Raw genomic sequence first — 20,043 nt, forward strand, 5'->3', positions numbered from 1 at the left:
TACCTAGTGGGAAAGGGGATACCTAGTGGGAAAGGGGATACCTAGTGGGAAAGGGGATACCTAGTGGGAAAGGGGATACCTAGTGGGAAAGGGGATACCTAGTGGGAAAGGGGATACCTAGTGGGAAAGGGGATACCTAGTGGGAAAGGGGATACCTAGTGGGAAAGGGGATACCTAGTGGGAAAGGGGATACCTAGTGGGAAAGGGAATACCTAGTGGGAAAGGGGATACCTAGTGGGAAAGGGGATACCTAGTGGGAAAGGGGATACCTAGTGGGAAAGGGGATACCTAGTGGGAAAGGGGATACCTTGTGGGAAAGGGGATACCTTGTGGGAAAGGGGATACCTTGTGGGAAAGGGGATACCTAGTGGGAAAGGAAATACCTAGTAGGAAAGGGGATACCTAGTGGGAAAGGGGATACCTAGTGGGAAAGGGGATACCTAGTGGGAAAGGGAATACCTAGTGGGAAAGGGGATACCTAGTGGGAAAGGGAATACCTAGTGGGAAAGGGAATACCTAGTGGGAAAGGGGATACCTAGTGGGAAAGGGAATACCTAGTGGGAAAGGGAATACCTAGTGGGAAAGGGAATACCTAGTGGGAAAGGGGATACCTAGTGGGAAAGGGAATACCTAGTGGGAAAGGGAATACCTAGTCAGTTGCACAACTGAATGTATTCAATCAAAATGTGTCTTCTGCATTTAACCCAACGCCTCTGAATCAGAGCGGTGCGGGGAGCTGCCTTAATCAGCGTCCAGTTGTTGTTGGGGGTTAACTGCCTTGCTCAAGAGCAGAAAGGCAGATTTTTACACCTTGACAGTTCAGGGATTTAAACCAGCAACCTTTCGGTTACTGGCCCAACGCTCTTAACCTCCAGGCCACCTGCCAACCCCAGGACACCCACCCACCGACCGACCGACCGACCGACAGACCGACAGACAGACAGACAGACAGACAGACAGACAGACAGACAGACAGACAGACAGACAGATCAAAGTGAAGAAGACTGAACTCACACACAGGACGTGTAGGGCCACAGCTCCTTCTGTCCTCTCCCTGTGGGTAAACAGATCTGTAGGGAACTCGTGCAAAGCTGGAAGAGACAGAGATTTCAGGTTACACAAGCAAGAGAGTGTGTGTGTGTGTGTGTGTGTGTGTGTGTGTGTGTGTGTGTGTGTGTGTGTGTGTGTGTGTGTGTGTGTGTGTGTGTGTGTGTGTGTGTGTGTGTGTGTGTGTGTGTGTGTGTGTGGTATGTGTGGTATGTGTGGTATGTGTGGTATGTTCTGACGTTTGTCCTATGAGGTCAATGCTACTAGCAAGCTAATGGAGGACACAGAACTCATATGAACTGACAAGGGCTGGCCCTGCAGCACCTTGTCTAAAGGTGTATTTGTGTGTGTTTGTGTGTGTGTGTGCATGGCTGCGTCCGTCCATCTGTGAGTGTGTGTCTGTATGACAGTCCTGCAGCATCCTGCCAAGGATTGTGAGTGTGTGTGTGTGTGTGTGTGTGTGTGTGTGTGTGTGTGTGTGTGTGTGTGAGCACGCCTCCTCTGAGAACTGAAAGACCCACCAGAAGAGAAGAGAAAAAGAGATGGAAAAAGTGAGAGCAAAGAAGAGGACAAAGAGAGGAGAGAGAGAGAGTAAAAATAGAGCTCAGGATTAGGATATGTAGGGTGAGGAGGAGAGAGGGATGAGGAGGAGAGAGAGAGGAGAGGGGGAAATTATGCATGGAAAGAGAGTTGGGCTACAAGGGGAAGGGGTACAAGAAGCACTAGGAGCTGTCACTCCTTATTGTGCATAAAAAAGTATGTAAGAGAGAGGGGAAAAGAGAGGTTGAAAGAGAGCTTCCCTGTGGCTCAGTTGGTAGAGCATGGTGTTTGCAACGCCAGGGTTGTGGGTTCGATTCCCACCGGGGGCCAGTACATTTTTATTTATTTTTAATGCATGGAATGAAATGTATGAAAATGTATGCATTCACTACTGTAAGTCGCTCTGGATAAGAGCGTCTGCTAAATGACTAAAATGTAAATGTAGAGGGGAAAATAAAAGGGGAAAGAGAGAGGAGGAAAGAGAGAGTAAGGGAGAGAAAAATATGAGATAGAAAGAAAAAGAGCTTAAATACTTACGTTATCCTCTCACTCCACACTTCCTTCCCTCTCTCTCTCTCCATTCATTCATTCTCCTTCCTTCCCTCTCCCTCCCTCCATTCATTCATCTTCCTTCCCTCTCCCTCCATTCATTCATCTTCCTTCCCTCTCCCTCCATTCATTCATTCATTCTCCTTCCCTCTCCCTCCATTCATTCATTCTCCTTCTCTCTCCCTCCATTCATTCATTCTCCTTCCCTCTCCCTCCATTCATTCATTCTCCTTCCCTCTCCCTCCATTCATTCATCTTCCTTCCCTCTCCCTCCATTCATTCATTCATTCTCCTTCCCTCTCCCTCCATTCATTCATTCTCCTTCCCTCTCCCCCCATTCATTCATTCTCCTTCTCTCTCCCTCCATTCATTCATTCTCCTTCCCTCTCCCTCCATTCATTCATTCTCCTTCCCTCTCCCTCCATTCATTCTCCAGGCTCCTTTCTCCTCCTCTCTTCCTTTTGTCCCTTCATCATCCCACCTCGTCCACCAATCAACAGTCTATTCATGGGCCACCGCTAACATCTGCTCTGGATTTGGGACAATGCAAATAGTGCTAACTACTGCTAACTAAAATGCGATTTCACCACTTTTCACTTGAAAGGCCCACCACTTTTCACTTGGATTTGGGACAATGCAAATAGTGCTAACTACTGCTAACTAAAATGGGATTTCACCACTTTTCACTTGAAAGGCCAGCCAGACAGTTAGGCTAACTATAGTAGTTAATACAGCAATGTGATGCTATTGCTAACTTAAGCTAGCATTCTGTGTTTATTTGAACACGTTTCCACTGAAAAAGCCCAGCCGGTCAGCTAGCTACAGCAGCTGAATCCCAACACTCTAAAATGGCTTTTCCTCCTCACCTGCATAAACTTAGTTCACCTTTTCCCAACCTTTCAGCTTCTACCTTTCCGTGACTCATTCACACTGCAAACTAACTCAACCTCTCAACACCTCCATGTTCCTGAGTGGATGCACTCTATTATCCTTTTCACACTCTCTTGCTGACCTGAGACACACTGTGCTGGCTCAGATGTTGTCCTTTCCAGCAACGACGGTGGATGAGTAAACAGGGCAGCACAGTACAGCTCAGCGGTTGCTCAGCTCAGTAGTGTGAAAGGGGCCTAGTTCTCTGGTGACCCGTGTGCCGTACATTCTGTATGTGTTTGATTGAACACAGGTCTGTTCCTATGTTGTATTAGGAAACTCGTCTAACACAACGCAGAGCTCACAGTAAAACAACACAGAGCTCACAGTAAAACAACACAGAGCTCACAGTAAAACAACACAGAGCTCACAGTAAAACAACACAGAGCTCACAGTAAAACAACACAGAGCTCACAGTAAAACAACACAGAGCTCACAGTAAAACAACACAGAGCTCACAGTAAAACAACACAGAGTAGAGAGCAGGAGGAGGACGGACATCGCATGGTGTGTGTGTGTGTGTGTGTGTGTGTGTGTGTGTGTGTGTGTGTGTGTGTGTGTGTGTGTGTGTGTGTGTGTGTGTGTGTGTGTGTGTGTGTGTCCTGGTGTCGGCAGCTGGATGTGTTTAATTTTTACAGCTGCGAGTGCTACACGCACGGACGGACGCACGGACGCTCGCACGGACGGACACACGGACACACACTCGCACACAGACGCCTGCCCTGCCTACACCTTTTCTGTTCTGTTTGCTAAGGAAAACACATTATTTTGATGGGAAATAAACATCATAGAGAGGATAAAGGGATCTGCTCTAGGAACCAGGGAGATAAATGGAGAGAGGAGAGAGAAAGAGAGAGAATGAGAGAAAGACAGACAAAAAACAAAAGGAAGAAAGAGAGAGAAGGTCTTCACAGACACAGAAGATAAAACCTTCTAATGACTGTTCAGATGAAGATGGGTTGTTCATTCCTATTGTAGAATTTCCATAGGGACAGGCAGCACTCACACAAACACATTACACATACATGAAGTTCATGCATGAGTACATTACTACTGAAATACTAAAATTCCACCATCCCCATTCATCTTTAACATCAAATAATGTCAAACCATAGAGTTGTATAGAGGGCGAGCACTTGGCCCAAATCCTGTTTTTATCATGGGCCCCTGCTGCCACAGAGGAGGCCATTACATCTCTATGCGTGAAACTGAAAACCCAGCAGTGGGTGCTACAGTGGAGTGTGTGTGTGTGTGTGTGTGTGTGTGTGTGTGTGTGTGTGTGTAGCATGGCAGAGTGTAATGGAGTCAGTGTGCCCAGACTAATGCCCATTGCCAGAGGGATACAGGCAGCAGATGCGCCCAGCCATGTCCAACACTCCATCACTCTGGCCCCCTCTACTGTGAACAGTACTACTATGCCAGATACCAACTCACAGCCAAGTACACACCCTTCCACACACATGCAGGCGCGCATACACACAGACACACACACACACACACAAGGTATGAGAAATCGTGTGCACCACACAATCAAGCATGCACGCACACCCACACTCCCGCCAATGGCACAAACACTCTAAAGCATTGCCTGCAGAGAGTTTCACCCTTACAGTACATACAATAGAATCTAAAAAAAAAACCTGATGCACCACTAAATGTAGAGACGGTACAGTATCTCTTCTGAAGTTATCATCTTTGTCTGACTCTGAATGGACTAAAAACAAAAAGCAGAAAGTGAATATAACCCCCCCCCTCCAGATGCCAATCCATCTGTACTGCCTAACAACTCCTGCCTTTTACGGAATTGTTGCATTTGAGATATGAGTCACCTGATTCTATTCAATCAGTGTACAACGGTGAGGCAATAGGAGGGCCATTTTAAGAGCACAAAAGATGCCTGAGCTTTAGAAGAAGAAAAGGTACAGCTGGCTTCTCCATAGTCCATAAACAGGGTGAATGTACTGAGTGTGTGTGTGTGTGTTCTTCGTCAGGAGAAAGCAGTAACACACCTGTATAAGGACAAAGGAGGTCAGAGAGAAAGAAAGGTAGAAATAGGACGTGAATAAAGTGTTGTGTTGCAGTATGAAGGTTATCCTCTTAACAAAGATACAGTCATGTGGTGGATTAATGATAGTAGACTCATGAAACAAGTTATCTTGTACTGTTTTGTACTCACTCATGTACATGCCATTACTGTAGACAGGCAGGCGCACACACACACACACACACACACACACACACACACACACACACACACACACACACACACACACACACACACACACACACACACACACACACACACCGATTCTAGCTCTGGCTTTTAAACAGGTAAGTAACACATGATCACTCATGTCACACATAGACAACATCTAAATGACAGATATTAAGATCCAAATGACAGATATTAAGATCCAAATGACAGACAACATCTAAATGACAGATATTAAGATCTAAATGACAGATATTAAGATCCAAATGACAGATATTAAGATCCAAATGACAGACAACATCTAAATGACAGATATTAAGATCTAAATGACAGATATTAAGATCCAAATGACAGATCTTAAGATCTAAATGACAGATATTAAGATCTAAATGACAGACAACATCTAAACGACAGACAACATCTAAATGACAGATATTAAGATCCAAATGACAGATATTAAGATCCAAATGACAGATATTAAGATCTTAAGATCCAAATGACAGATATTAAGATCTAAATGACAGATATTAAGATCTAAATGACAGACAACATCTAAATGACAGATATTAAGATCCAAATGACAGATATTAAGATCTAAATGACAGATATTAAGATCCAAATGAGACATTAAGATCTAAATGATAGACAACATCTAAATGACAGATATTAAGATCTAAATGACAGACAACATCTAAATGACAGATATTAAGATCTAAATGACAGATTAACATGACAGATTATCATGTCATGTTAATTATAATATTGTTATAATGTCATAAAGACCATGTCAAATAAAGTTACCATAGCATTATACTACTTTATATCTATGTAATATTTAAGGGACAGAATCTTTCACCCTTCAATCTGGCTTGAATGGAGTTCACATCTCTTCACTCATTCCTACTTGATATAATCAACTCCACTACTTGTGTCAGAGTGAGTGCTAGCTGGCGACGTAGCCAAGTGCAAGCCGAGGCAGCAACCCACTCCATAGCAACCGTGTCTTCTTCAGAGTGAGTGGGTTTAACACACACACACACACACACACACACACACACACACACACACACACACACACACACACACACACACACACACTTCCACCAACTGTGTCTTCTTCAGCGTGAGTGGATTTAAGTGGCAGAGGGAGAGAGGGAGAGAGGTGCACAAAAATAATACACATCTTTAACCTGGGGGCAGACTCTCACTAGCATACAGTACATTGACCATTAGCATCGACGTGCTCTATAGATACAAGGTTGGCAGAGTGTGTGTGTCTGTATTGATACGACTTACCATTTTTACTAGATCCAGATGTATATTATGGCAAGGGAATGGTGGAGGAATACAACACATGGAAAGATGTGGTACTGCGAGTATTCATTATCAGAATAATGGCTACTGTGGGTGGAAGATATGGAAAGCGTTTAGGCCTGAACGTCAGTAAGAAAATGCATACAGTCATACAGTGGCTTGCGAAAGTATTCACCCCCTTGGCATTTTTCCTATTTTGTTGCCTTACAACCTGGAATTAAAATATATATATTTTTTTTGGGGGGGGGGGGGGTGTATCATTTGATTTACACAACATGCCTACCACTTTGAAGATGCTAAATATTTTTTCTTGTGAAACGAACAAGAAAACTGAAAACTTGAACGTGCATAACTTTTCACCCTCCCAAAGTCAATACTTTGTAGAGCCACCTTTTGCAGCAATTACAGCTTGGCACATCTAGCCCCTGAGATTTTTGCCCATTATTCAAGGCAAAACTGCTCCAGCTCCTTCAAGTTGGATGGGTTCTGCTGGAGTACAGCAATCTTTAAGTCATACCACAGATTCTCAATTGGATTGAGGACTGGGTTTTGACTAGGTCATTCCAAGGCATTTAAATGTTTCCCTTTAAACACTCAAGTGTTGTTTTAGCAGTATGCTTACGGTCAATTTCCTACTGGAAGGTGAACCTCCGTCCCAGTCTCAAATCTCTGGAAGACAAACCGGTTTCCCTCAAGAATTTCCCTGTGCGCCATCCATCATTCCTTTAATTCTGCCGATGAAAAACATCCCCACAGCATGATGCTGCCACCAGCATGCTTCACTGTGGGGATGGTGTTCTTGGGGTGATGAGAGGTGTTGGGTTTGCGCCAGACATAGTGTTTTCCTTGATGGCCAAAAAGCTCAATTTTAGTCTCATCTGACTAGAGTACCTTCTTCCGTATGTTTGAGGAGTCTCCCACATGCCTGTTGGCAAACACCAAATGTGTTTGCTTATTTTTTTCTTTAACCCTTTCACGCGTGAGTTCCAAATATCTCTAACGGTCGCCCCAGCGTGAGTTTTTTTATGCATGTGATGTTCGAACGTTCTCTCCATTCCAGGATGTGATTGTTACATAAACAACAACACTGAATGGCTCAGAGTGGGAGTGAGAGGTTACCGTGATTGACTGCCTAAACGCGCAATTTGTATCAATAAATCACTATCAGAAAATGTTTTGTGTGGTATTATTGATATATTTACTATTTTATTTACTTTTTTCAATTACCCGTGATAAATCATGCGTTCCGATTTTTGCATAAATTGTAAAGGGCGCATAGTATGTGTGTAAAATAATGTTTTGAAGGTTGTACTGATTATGATGAGCTAAGCTAATTCCAGCTTTGTGTATGGAGCCATGTTTGTTGACATACAATGCATTCTGGGTTTCACTTGATCGTCTGTCGGACCAAAGATGCTATAACAAAATGAGGTGAGTAAGGGTTCACTCATTTTTTGAGAACTTCAGGAAGTGAATGTGGGATGTGAATGATGGTAGACCACACCCCTTCAACAACTCATCTTGTCTTCTCTTATTATCTTCGGTTTCTGTGAGGTAAAAAAGCATGGCTGCGCGCTGAAACTAATCGTCGGATTACTTTCGATTTCTAGAAAGTGTTTTACTCAATTATTTTGATCAACGGTGAGCTCACCCGTGATGCGATTAATTGTACATAGTAATTGCTATTAGCTAATTCATGGTATAGTTTACGTCAGCCGAGAGTTAGAAAATATGACCGCTTGTGTTGCGTCAATCTTTCCTCAGCGCTAGGACAAATGTAGCCTACATTTTTCCGGTTAGGATGATTGTGTTATGCTATAGATACTTCTGTGAATATCTGAACATTGCATCCAAAAATAAACTGCTCACATTCTGGACATAACTTTGTAAGGACTGTGTTTGTGTAAATAGTTTCTGAAAAAAGTGTGGCCAGCTCAAATGTTGATTGTTGCGTCATTCGAAACTGGCCGTTCTAAATGAGTGTTCCAATCACACGGGGTGTGATCGTACACTTCAGGGACCACTGTAGAACGATCACACCCCGTGTGATGGTACGTGTGAAAGGGTTAAGCAATGGCTTTTTCTGGTCACTCTTACGTAAAGCCCACCTCTGTGGCGTGTACGGCTTAAAGTGGTCCTATGGACAGATACTCCAATCTCCGCTGTGGAGCTTAGCAGCTCCTTCAGGGTTATCTTTGGTCACTTTGTTGCCGCTCTGGTTAATGCCCTCCTTGCCTGGTCCGTGAGTTTTGGTGGGCAGCCCAACCCTGATCTGTACTTCTCCACAACTTTGTCCCTGACCTGTTGGAGAGCTCCTGGGTCTTCATGGTGCCGCTTGCTTGGTGGTGCCACTTGCTTAGTTGTGTTGCAGACTCTGGGGCCTTTCAGAACAGGTGTATAGATATTGAGATCATGTGACAGATCATGTGACACTTAGTTAAATAAAGTCCACCTGTGTGCAATCTAATTATATGACTTCTGAAGGTAATTGGTTGCACCAGATCTTATTTAGGGGCTTCATAGCAAAGAATACATATGCACGCACCACTTTTCCGTTTTGATTTATTTGTTATTTTTGAAACAAGTAATTTTTTCATTTCACTTCACCAATATGGACTATTTTGTGTACGTCCATTACATGAAAAAAAAATACATTTAAATTACAGGTTGTAATGCAACAAAACAGGAAAAACGCCAAGGGGGATGAATACTTTTGCAAGGCACTGTATGTGTTATGCTCTATAACGTGTTATGGTCTCAACTGAAAACCCCCACAGTTGACTTTCTAGAGTGGACATATCTCTCTATGTATCTCTCTCTCCAGGCTACCTTCTCCACTTTGCTAATGGCCTCACAAGACAGCGAGAGAGAAAGAAGGAGAGAGACAGACAGAAAGAGAGAGAAAGAAAAAATGTGCACATCAAGAGTGTGTACATCAAAGAGATAGGAGAGAAAGAGATACAGAGAAAAGGAGGGCAAGAAAGGACAAGAGAGATCCTCCTCCAGGCTGTCTGAGCCTGGCCTGGAACACCATGGTAATTAGCACGAGGTTAGCTGGGTTTACTGAGGTGGCTCTAGACTTCTATTGCCTACTGGCTATAATAAATACACACACACACACACACACACACACACACACACACACACACACACCCACCCACCCTGTGTTGGCTATAACACTCAGGCCATTCGTGATACAAGTCAGTATTCCATCCATGTCTGAGGATGTCGGGAGATGACGTGGAAACCTGCCACTAGGGGCAACAGTGCGTGTTGTTACCTTAAAGTAGGTTACGGTAAGCCTCTGATTCCAAAGGTTGCAAGTTTGAAACCAGCGATAGAACGTTTTTTTATATTTTTGTTTAAAGCCTTCCCAAACTTAAACCCTTCTCTTAACCATTTGGAGTTAATGCCCAAATGTAACCCTAACCTGAAACATTCTGAGTTAATGTCTAAACTAAACCTTAAACACCTCGAAATTTGAAGTTTGGAACAACTTACAAATGTTAGATTTGAGAAACATGGATAAATGTCTAATTCTGACGCGAGACTGTGAGAGCGGGTAGATAACACTGGCTCCATATGTATGCACAAGTGCATACACACACATGCACACACACTGCCACCACCCCACTCAATTCTCTCTGCAATCATAAGCCAGTCTCCCAGTTCACTCCTCACTAAAGCTCAATCAGAGGAAGTCAATGCATCAATCAGCAATCACACCTCAGTGAGCTGTACTCCCTCTCTCTCTCCCACCCTCACTCTGCTGCTCTCTCTCTCTCTCTCTCTCTCTCTCTCTCTCCCACCCTCACTATAATGGTCTCTCTCTCTCCCACCCTCTCTGCTGCTCTCTCTCCCTCTAATGGTTTCTCGCTCCCCCCTCTTTCTCTAAGTGTCCCCCCCTCTCCCTCCTGCCTTTTTCTAACTGCCCCCCCCCTCTAACTGTCTCTCCCTGCCTCTCTCTCTCTTCCCCCTCTTTCTATAAGTGTCCCTGTCCCCCCTCTCTCTCTCCCTCCCTCTCTCACTCTAATGGTCTCTCTCTTTCCCCCACTTTCTCTAACTGTCCCCTTCCCTCCCTCCCTCCCTCCCTCCCTCCCTCCCTCCCTCCCTCCCTCCCTCCCTCTCTAATGGTCTCTCTCTCTCCCCCTCTTTCTCTAACTGTCCCCCCTCTCTCCCTCCCCCTCTCTCTCTCTAATGGTCTCTCTCTCTCCCCCTCTTTCTCTAACTGTCCCCCCCTCTCTCCCTCCCCCTCTCTCTCTCTAATGGTCTCTCTCTCTCCCCCTCTTTCTCTAACTGTCCCCCCCTCTCTCCCTCCCCCTCTCTCTCTCTAATGGTCTCTCTCTCTCCCCCTCTTTCTCTAACTGTCCCCCCTCTCTCCCTCCCCCTCTCTCTCTCTAATGGTCTCTCTCTCTCCCCCTTCTCTCTAACTGCCCCCCCTCTCTCCGCCTGTCTCTCTCTCTCTTGATTAATACAGTGTGTCATGCCGCTTCCTCTTTCAGCCATTCTCTCTTTCACTGTCTCTTACAGTACAGACCTCAAGTATCATGAGTATTGGTTTCTCCTCTCTGATGAGATGTACAGTGTCAGATGTCAACAGATTGTAAGGGATAGTTCATCACTTTGGGAAACATGGCCATGTGCTGTGTGTGGATATTGCATGTGTGGGTACTACATGTGTGTGGGAGTACTACGTGTGTGGGGGGGGTACTACGTGTGTGGGGGTACTACGTGTGTGGGGGGTACTACGTGTGTGGGGGGTACTACGTGTTGTGGGTACTGTGTGTGTGGGTACTGTGTGTGTGGGTACTGTGTGTGTGGGTACTACGTGTGTGTGTGGGTACTACGTGTGTGTGGGTACTACGTGTGTGGGTACTACGTGTGTGGGAGTACTGTGTGTGTGGGTACTGTGTGTGAGAGTACTGTATGTGTGGTTACTACGTGTGTGGGTACTACGTGTGTGGGGTACTACGTGTGTGGGTACTGTTTGTGTGGGTACTGTTTTGTGTGGGTACTGCATGTGTGTGGGTACTACGTGTGTGGGTACTGCATGTGTGGGTACTACGTGGGTGGGTACTGCATGTGTGGGGTACTACATGTGTGGGTACTACGTGTGTGGGTACTACATGTGTGGGTACTACGTGTGTGTGGGTACTACATGTTGTGGGTACTACATGTGTGGGTACTAATGTGGGTACGTATGTGTGGGTACTACGTGTGTGGGTACTACGTGTGTGGGTACTGTGTGTGAGAGTACTGTATGTGTGGTTAATACGTGTGTGGGTACTACGTGTGTGGGTACTACGTGTGTGGGTACTGTTGTGTGTGGGTACTATGTGTGGGTACTGTTTGTGTGGGGTACGGCATGTGTGTGGGTAAGGCATGTGTGTGTGGGTACTGCATGTGTGGGTACTACGTGTGTGGGTACTGTATGTGTGGGTACTACGTGTGTTGGTACTACGTGTGTGGGTACTGGTGTGTGTGTGTGGGTACTACGTTGTGTGGGTACTCTATGTGTGGGAGTACTGTGTGTGTGGGTACTACGTGTGTGGGGTACTGTATGTGTGGGTACTGCATGTGTGGGTACTACATGGGTGGGTACTGCATGTGTGGGTACTACGTGTGTGGGTACTACGTGTGTGGGTACTACGTGTGTGGGTACTACGTGTGTGGGTACTATGTGTGTGGGTACTATGTGTGTGGGGTACTCTATGTGTGTGGGTACTGTATGTGTGGGTTACTGTATGTGTGGGTACTGTATGTGTGGGTACTGTATGTGTGGGTACTGTGTGTGTAGGTACTGTGTGTGGGTACTGTGTGTGGGTACTACGTGTGTGGGGTACTGTGTGTGAGAGGACTATGTGTGGTTACTACGTGTGTGGGTACAACATGTGTGTGGGTACTGCATGTGTGTGGGTACTGCATGTGTGTGTGGGTACTGCGTGGGTGGGTACTGTGTTGTGTAGGTACTACATGTGTGGGTACTGTGTGTTGTAGGTACTGTGTGTGTGGGGTACTGTCTGTGTGGGTACTGTCTGTGTGGGTACTGTAAGTGTGGGTACTGTGTGTGTGTGGGTACTACGTGTGTGGGTACTGTGTGTGTCGGTACTGTGTGTGTGGGTACGGCATGTGTGTGTGGGTACTGCGTGTGTGGGGACTGCATGTGTGGGTACTACGTGGGTGGGTACTGTATGTATGGGTACTGTGTGTGTGTGGGTACTGTGTGTGGGTACTACGTGTGTGGGTACTCTGTGTGTGGGGAGTACTGTGTGTGTAGGTACTACGTGTGTGGGTACTGTATGTGTGGGTACTGCAATGTGTGGGTACAACATGGGTGGGTACTACGTGTGTGGGTACTGTGTGTGTGTGGGTACTACGGTGTGTGGGGTACTACGTGTGTGGGGGGTACTACGTGTGTGGGTACTGTATGTGTGGGTACTGCGTGTGTAGGTACTGTGTGTTGTGGGTACTGTTGTGTGGGTACTACGTGTGTGGGTGACTGTGTGTGAGAGGACTGTATGTGTGGTTACTACGTGTGTGGGTACAACGTGTGTGTGGGTACTACGTGTGTGTGGGTACTGCATGTGGTGTGGGTACTGCATGTGTGGGTACTACGTGGGTGGGGTACTATTTGTGTGGGTAATGTAAGTGTGGGTAGTATTTGTGTGGGTACTGCGTGTGGGTACAGTATGTGTGGGCACTGTTTTGTATGGGGTGATATTAAGTTGGCTCAGTGTATCCCACATCTCTCTCTCTCTCTCTCTCTCTCTCTCGCTCTCTCTCTCTCTCTCTCTCTCTCTCTCTCTCTCTCTCTCTCTCTCTCTTCTCTCTCTCTCTCTCTCTCTCTCTCTCTCTCTCTCTCTCTCTCTCTCTCTCTCTCTCTCTCTCTCTCTCTCATCTCTCTCTCTCTCTCTCTCCTCTCTCTCTCTCTCTCTCTCTCTCTCTCTCTCATTTATTTATAGTTGGAGCGAGGGGGATGAAAAGTTGGAGAGCAGCAAGGGCAAGGAGAGCGACATTCTGAGAGTCTTTAGGGAGATCCATCCATCCTGCAATCTACTGCGGTTTAAATATAGAGCACTCCATCCATCCATCCTTTCTCTCTCTCCCTCTTTCCCCTTCTTCCTCCCCGCTCTTGCTTCACTGAGAAGACGAAACACAATGAAACTAATGCCATTACTGCATATTTCATATTGTTCACCACAACTAATATCTCCACATGTACATCAAACAGGACCTAATGAGAGAGGGTGGGTGTGTGTGTGTGCAATCACTCACTAAAATGGATGTGTCACAGCAAGTTAGCCGGCTAGAAACCAGCCGCAATCTGAACATGTACGAGCACAGTAGGGCGCTGTATCGCTCTCTTGGGTTCGCTAAAAGCAAGACGTGATGTGTATAATTACCGTGGTAACCGCTACATGCTTGTTAAACGTTCCATTAAGTTCATTAAGTGATTAACGATGTTGATGATGAGGTTCTCAATTTCAATTATGCAAAGCGGATGTACGTGAGTTGTCAGGTATTATTGAAACAACTTATCCAGGTGTTCTCCTATTTAAGCAAAACTTTGTGGTTAGAGCATACAATTGTTTAAAATATGCATACATTCGGGATAGGAATTTTTCTTCGCCATATGACCTGATCAGGACAAACTCGGGGGCCTGTGTATAACACCCAAGTCCAGTTATCTTTCTTTATTGTTTTGATTAGAACTCTACCCTGATTGCATTAACTGGGATATTAAATAAAGCAAATGTGAAATGTATTAACACAAACATCCCAAACATGCAAACACGCTCATACAATATTGGTCCATCCATACACACACAGTCCTTCCCTTAACAGATAACTAATGAATTGATACACCTGGCATATTATTATACAATGCTCAAAAAAATAAAGGGAACACTTAAACAACACAATGTAACTCCAAGTCAATCACACTTCTGTGAAATCAAACTGTCCACTTAGGAAGCAACACTGATTGACAATATATTTCACATGCTGTTGTGCAAATTGAATAGACAACAGGTGGAAATTATAGGCAATTAGCAAGACACCCCCAATAAATGAGTGGTTCTGCAGGTGGTGACCACAGACCACTTCTCAGTTCCTATGCTTCCTGGCTGATGTTTTGGTCACTTTTGAATGCTGGCGGTGCTTTCACTCTAGTGGTAGCATGAGACGGAGTCTACAACCCACACAAGTGGCTCAGGTAGTGCAGCTCATCCAGGATGGCACATCAATGCGAGCTGTGGCAAGAAGGTTTGCTGTGTCTGTCAGCGTAGTGTCCAGAGCATGGAGGCGCTACCAGGAGACAGGCCAGTACATCAGGAGACGTGGAGGAGGCCGTAGGAGGGCAACAACCCAGCAGCAGGACCGCTACCTCCGCCTTTGTGCAAGGAGGAGTACTGCCAGAGCCCTGCAAAATGACCTCCAGCAGGCCACAAATGTGCATGTGTCTGCTCAAACGGTCAGAAACAGACTCCATGAGGGTGGTATGAGGGCCCGACATCCACAGGTGGGGGTTGTGCTTACAGCCCAACACCGTGCAGGACGTTTGGCAATTGCCAGAGAACACCAAGATTGGAAAATTCGCCACTGGCGCCCTGTGCTCTTCACAGATGAAAGCAGGTTCACACTGAGCACGTGACAGACGTGACAGAGTCTGGAGACGCCGTGGAGAACGTTCTGCTGCCTGCAACATCCTCCAGCATGACTGGTTTGGCGGTGGGTCAGTCATGGTGTGGGGTGGCATTTCTTTGGGGGGCCGCACAGCCCTCCATGTGCTCGCCTGACTGCCATTAGGTACCGAGATGAGATCCTCAGACCCCTTGTGAGACCATATGCTGGTGCGGTTGGCCCTGGGTTCCTCCTAATGCAAGACAATGCTAGACCTCATGTGGCTGGAGTGTGTCAGCAGTTCCTGCAAGAGGAAGGCATTGACGCTATGGACTGGCCCACCCGTTCCCCAGACCTGAATCCAATTGAGCACATCTGGGACATCATGTCTCGCTCCATCCACCAACGCCACGTTGCACCACAGACTGTCCAGGAGTTGGCGGATGCTTTAGTCCAGGTCTGGGAGGAGATCCCTCAGGAGACCATCCGCCACCTCATCAGGAGCATGCCCAAGCGTTGTAGGGAGGTCATACAGGCACGTGGAGGCCACACACACTACTGAGCCTCATTTTGACTTGTTTTAAGGACATTACATCAAAGTTGGATCAGCCTGTAGTGTGGTTTTCCACTTTAATTTTGAGTGTGACTCCAAATCCAGACCTCCATGGGTTGATAAATTGGATTTCCATTGATTATTTTTGTGTGATTTTGTTGTCAGCACATTCAACTATGTAAAGAAAAAAGTATTTAATAAGATTATTTCTTTCATTCAGATCTAGGATGTGTTGTTTAAGTGTTCCCTTTATTTTTTTGAGCAGTATATATTAAATACCATATGACTGGTGCAAACACTCTAAAATCTGAATAAATAGACAGAGACAGAGACAGAGAGAGAGACAGAGAGAGAGAGACAAGAGAGAGAGAGACAGAGAGAGAGAGACAGAGAGAGAGAGACAGAGAGAGAGAGACAGAGAGAAACAGAGAGAGAGAGAGAGAGAAACCGAGAGAAACAGAGCGAGACAGAGAGAAACAGAGAGAGAAACAGAGAGAGAGAAACAGAGAGACAGAGAGACAGAGAGAGAAACAGAGAGAGAGAAACAGAGAGAGAGAGAGAGAGAAACAGAGAGAGAGAAACAGAGAGAGAGAGAAACAGAGAGACAGAGAGACAGAGAGAAACAGAGAGAGAGAGAAACAGAGAGAGATAGAGACTGAGAGAAACAGACAGAGAGAGGGCCCATTCCTCTGTGTAAGCAACAGAGCAGCAGTTACAGCAGAAAAAGCAATCCCCAAATATTCCTCCTCTCTCCTCTTTTCCTCCTGGTGATGTCATCTCTCCTGAGCCGAGGCCCGGGTTTGTTACATAACGTGAGCAACGCTCTGTTTTGTGCGTGTGTGTGCGCGCGCGTGTGCGTCTCTGTATGATCCAGGGTACCACGCTACCGCTCCCCCCCCTTCTTTCTCTCTCACTCTCCCCAATCTCCTCTAGTCTCTAACAGTTATATAATTATTTTCGTCTGTTGTCATGGAAACGGGCGGACAAACTGCTGGGGGAAGTGGGGGGGATTATGTGTAGTCATTTTGATCGGGAGGAGGAAAGGGAGAGGAGAACGGAGATAAGGAATAAGTAAGAAAGATAGAGATGGAAAGGGCATAAAGTGAAAGAGAGAGAAGTAAAGAAGGAGAGAGACAACTCTGTGACATTTAAAAACATTTGGGAAGACGACAAGATGTACTGTCCGTGCCTGTTCTGTGAATTTCATGTCCCATTTCTCTTCTACCAAACCAGTAATAGCCAGCTCCATTTATCAAACATAATCACCGCCTTCCGTTGTTTTACACTTTTGATTCATTAAGTCGTTTGTCAATGAAAAGTTTAATACAAAATCTGTGTTACTGTTAACCGCCCAAGAAGCAACAGAGAGAAAGAGAAAGAGAGAGACAGAGAGAGAAAAAGAAAGAGAGAGTGAAAGAGAAAAAGAGATCTAGAGAAAGAGAGAGAGAAAGAGAGAAATAGAAAGAGAGAGAGAGAAAATCTTCCGCTAAAGTAGAGAGACAGAGATTTGAAGGGAAGCAGACACTAACAGGGGTTGACCATTCCCCTCTGTAAAACAAAGGGTTTCCCATCTGGCATCTAACTGTTCAGGGATGGGAAACACTATGAAAGTCCATGTTAACATTACTGAGGGTGAATAGGATACAACCAGTAGAAGTTTCTTACAGCACCAGGATTGTGAGTTTGATTACCATTTTGGGCATATACTATATCTGTATAACGTGTTAACTGAGTCTCCATACCATTAATTATAATTGCATCAAATCGTAACATAATTAGTTGTTGCGGTGAAGCCTCATTAATGTATAGGTGTCATGGCAATGATAAATAATGATGATAAGTAACCGAGCTAATGAATTCTTCGCTAACTAGCTCTTCTTAACAGGACATCAAGTACTATACACACACACACACACACACACACACACACACACACACACACACACACACCTATCAACAATCATCAGCAGCTGGAGGTGATCCAGCCAATTATGAGTTGTGCGTTTCGGCATCTCACAGTCCTGAATAATTGTGTGTGTGTGTGCGCGTGTGCGCCTGCGTGTGCATGTTTCAGCATCTCACACTGCAGGATAATTATGCACGGTGGGAGATGTTGTTTTTGTGTGTGAAAGGAAAAACACACAAAGTACGCAAAAAAACATCCCCCAAGTGACGAGGTGTAGCCAATTCCCAGTGTAAAAGTGAACAGTGTAGCCACTTCCTTTAATCCTACTGTCTAATTGCTTGGCTAAGACAGTTTGTTATCGATGAGAACGATGGAAGGAAGATGGGAAGAGAGGGAAGAGAGGAAGAGTCTTTAAGGGAGTAGTGGTTTAGGCCTGTCTGTTTGAAGAAGGTCTTCGAAAGGAACAGAGTCCGATTTTTGGAACTTGAGACGAGGGAGATTTGGTTGAAAGATCTTCAATCGTGCTAAGTTGACCCTGAGGTGAATTGAAAATGTTATCAAATTCAACTTCTGGTCTTTGAAGGGATGTTAAAATCTAGACTAACATTTTCACTATCATCAAAACAGAAATCTAACCAATGAAAATGATATGGCATCATAGCATCTATAGGCCTACTCCTATCTAACCTCAACAAATGGAATATGTTGATTGAAGCATGATCCAAACTAGTCGCTCCAGAAATTAATTGTTTCTCTAATTCCTTCCGTTCCTTTTTTTCTTATTTATTGAAGAGACAGAGCGAGGATGACAGAGATATGGAGGGTAGAGAGAGAATGCGACACAAGGCAGTAGTCTGGATTCAAGCCCATGCCGACACATCTACATATGCATGCAGGAGGCTGTGGCCTAAACCGCTAGACCATTCAGGCCACTTGTTCCTTCCAATTCTTTAACACTATGGATAAAACACAGATTCACATTGCCCAGCCTACAGTACAGTATCCCTGTACGCCTGATAGATTAACAATAGCCTCAAATAACCCTGAAGTAGGCCAACCATCCAACCCAACCATCCAACACGCTTTGTCCTACACACACACACACCAAATCCATTTCACTGGGACTGGCGAGATCTTGAATCAGTTTGCATGCTGTTAAAATCCGTCATTGCGGAATCCCATAGGATCACAGCAGAGCAGAAACGGTGTTTGTGATTGGTTGATCACTCCTACACAAGGTCTATGGTAACGTCCCAAACAACACCCTATTCCCTTCACAGTGCACTACTTCTGACCAGAGCTATATGGCCCCTGGTCAAAAGTAGTGCACTATATAGGCAATAGGGCGTTATTTTGGACGCAGCCTTTGTCTTTAACTCTTCAACTGTCTTTTATTGTGGAAGAGAAAAAAATTATGATGCGATCCGGAAGCCCATAAGGCTCTAGTCAAAAGAAGTGCACTACAGATAGAATAGGGTTCCATTTGGGACACATCCTGTGTCTTCTATTGTCAAAGAAAGAAAGAAACGGAAATACAACCCGAAAGCACTGCTGCTTAAAATATGACATACATCACCGGGATAAAAATAGACACTGAACTTCAGCCCCATGCACCATATGGCTGTGTTGCAAAGCATTCTGGGGAATTGACTTGACACGTGGGGGAACTAGAACATTGTAGAAGAGAGATGGTGATAAAACAAGGACAAGGGAAAAGTGATAGAATAGCACGTACAGTGCAGTATCTCTCTCATGCATAGGTCGACAAAACGGAGGGTTTACAGAATTGTGTTATGACAAAAGTCTTCGTACCCTACCCGTGTACACTCATCACCTGACATTTAGTATGGCTTGAGGATATTGAGGACAACAATGACAAAACATCATCATTAGGGTCTATACCGGAGTTTTCAGTTTTTGATTAAAATTACGCTTAACCTTGTTATTTCACGCTCTCCGGAGACAGGCTCATGCATGTGCACCGTGCACGGACGCTCTTGTGTGCATCCTGGTTGTGCACGTGGAGGGTTAGGGGCCTCCTCTCAACACATGCTCAGCAGACGCTGACGCGTGGTGACACATTGCGTGTCGTGAGTGTAGCTACCTTGCTGAGTAATGTGACATTTAAGGTCTCCTGCTTTCGCTCGCTGTGGTGCATCGCACACACACAATCTGTGCTGAGCAAAACAAGATGCGTGTGTGTGCCAAACCACATTTTGTCTACAGCATGAAACCTCTACTTCTGAACACATATCCTGTAGTATTTCTCATAGTAATTCCTTCCTGCAGTTGTATGTTACATTTGTAGTGCTGAATGATTAACTGAAATGTCGGTTATTTTTTGTTTTTTTAAAACAACTAATTGACCTA

At 45.2% G+C, this 20,043-nt stretch overlaps 1 long non-coding RNA gene across 1 annotated transcript in view; it reads right to left on the reverse strand.

Annotated features, from left to right (window-relative positions):
• Positions 1-198: 198 nt before the first annotated feature.
• LOC145850451 (uncharacterized) overlaps positions 199-20,043 on the reverse strand; it is a 40,570-nt gene continuing 20,725 nt past the window's right edge. The window contains exon 3 of the long non-coding RNA XR_014379671.1: positions 199-1,091. This is a non-coding gene — a long non-coding RNA (uncharacterized LOC145850451). The remainder of the gene's footprint in view (positions 1,092-20,043) is intronic.

This window comes from Salmo salar, chromosome 12, assembly GCF_965601325.2.
Source record: "Salmo salar chromosome 12, fSalSal1, whole genome shotgun sequence".
In the NCBI taxonomy this organism is placed as follows: domain Eukaryota; kingdom Metazoa; phylum Chordata; class Actinopteri; order Salmoniformes; family Salmonidae; genus Salmo; species Salmo salar.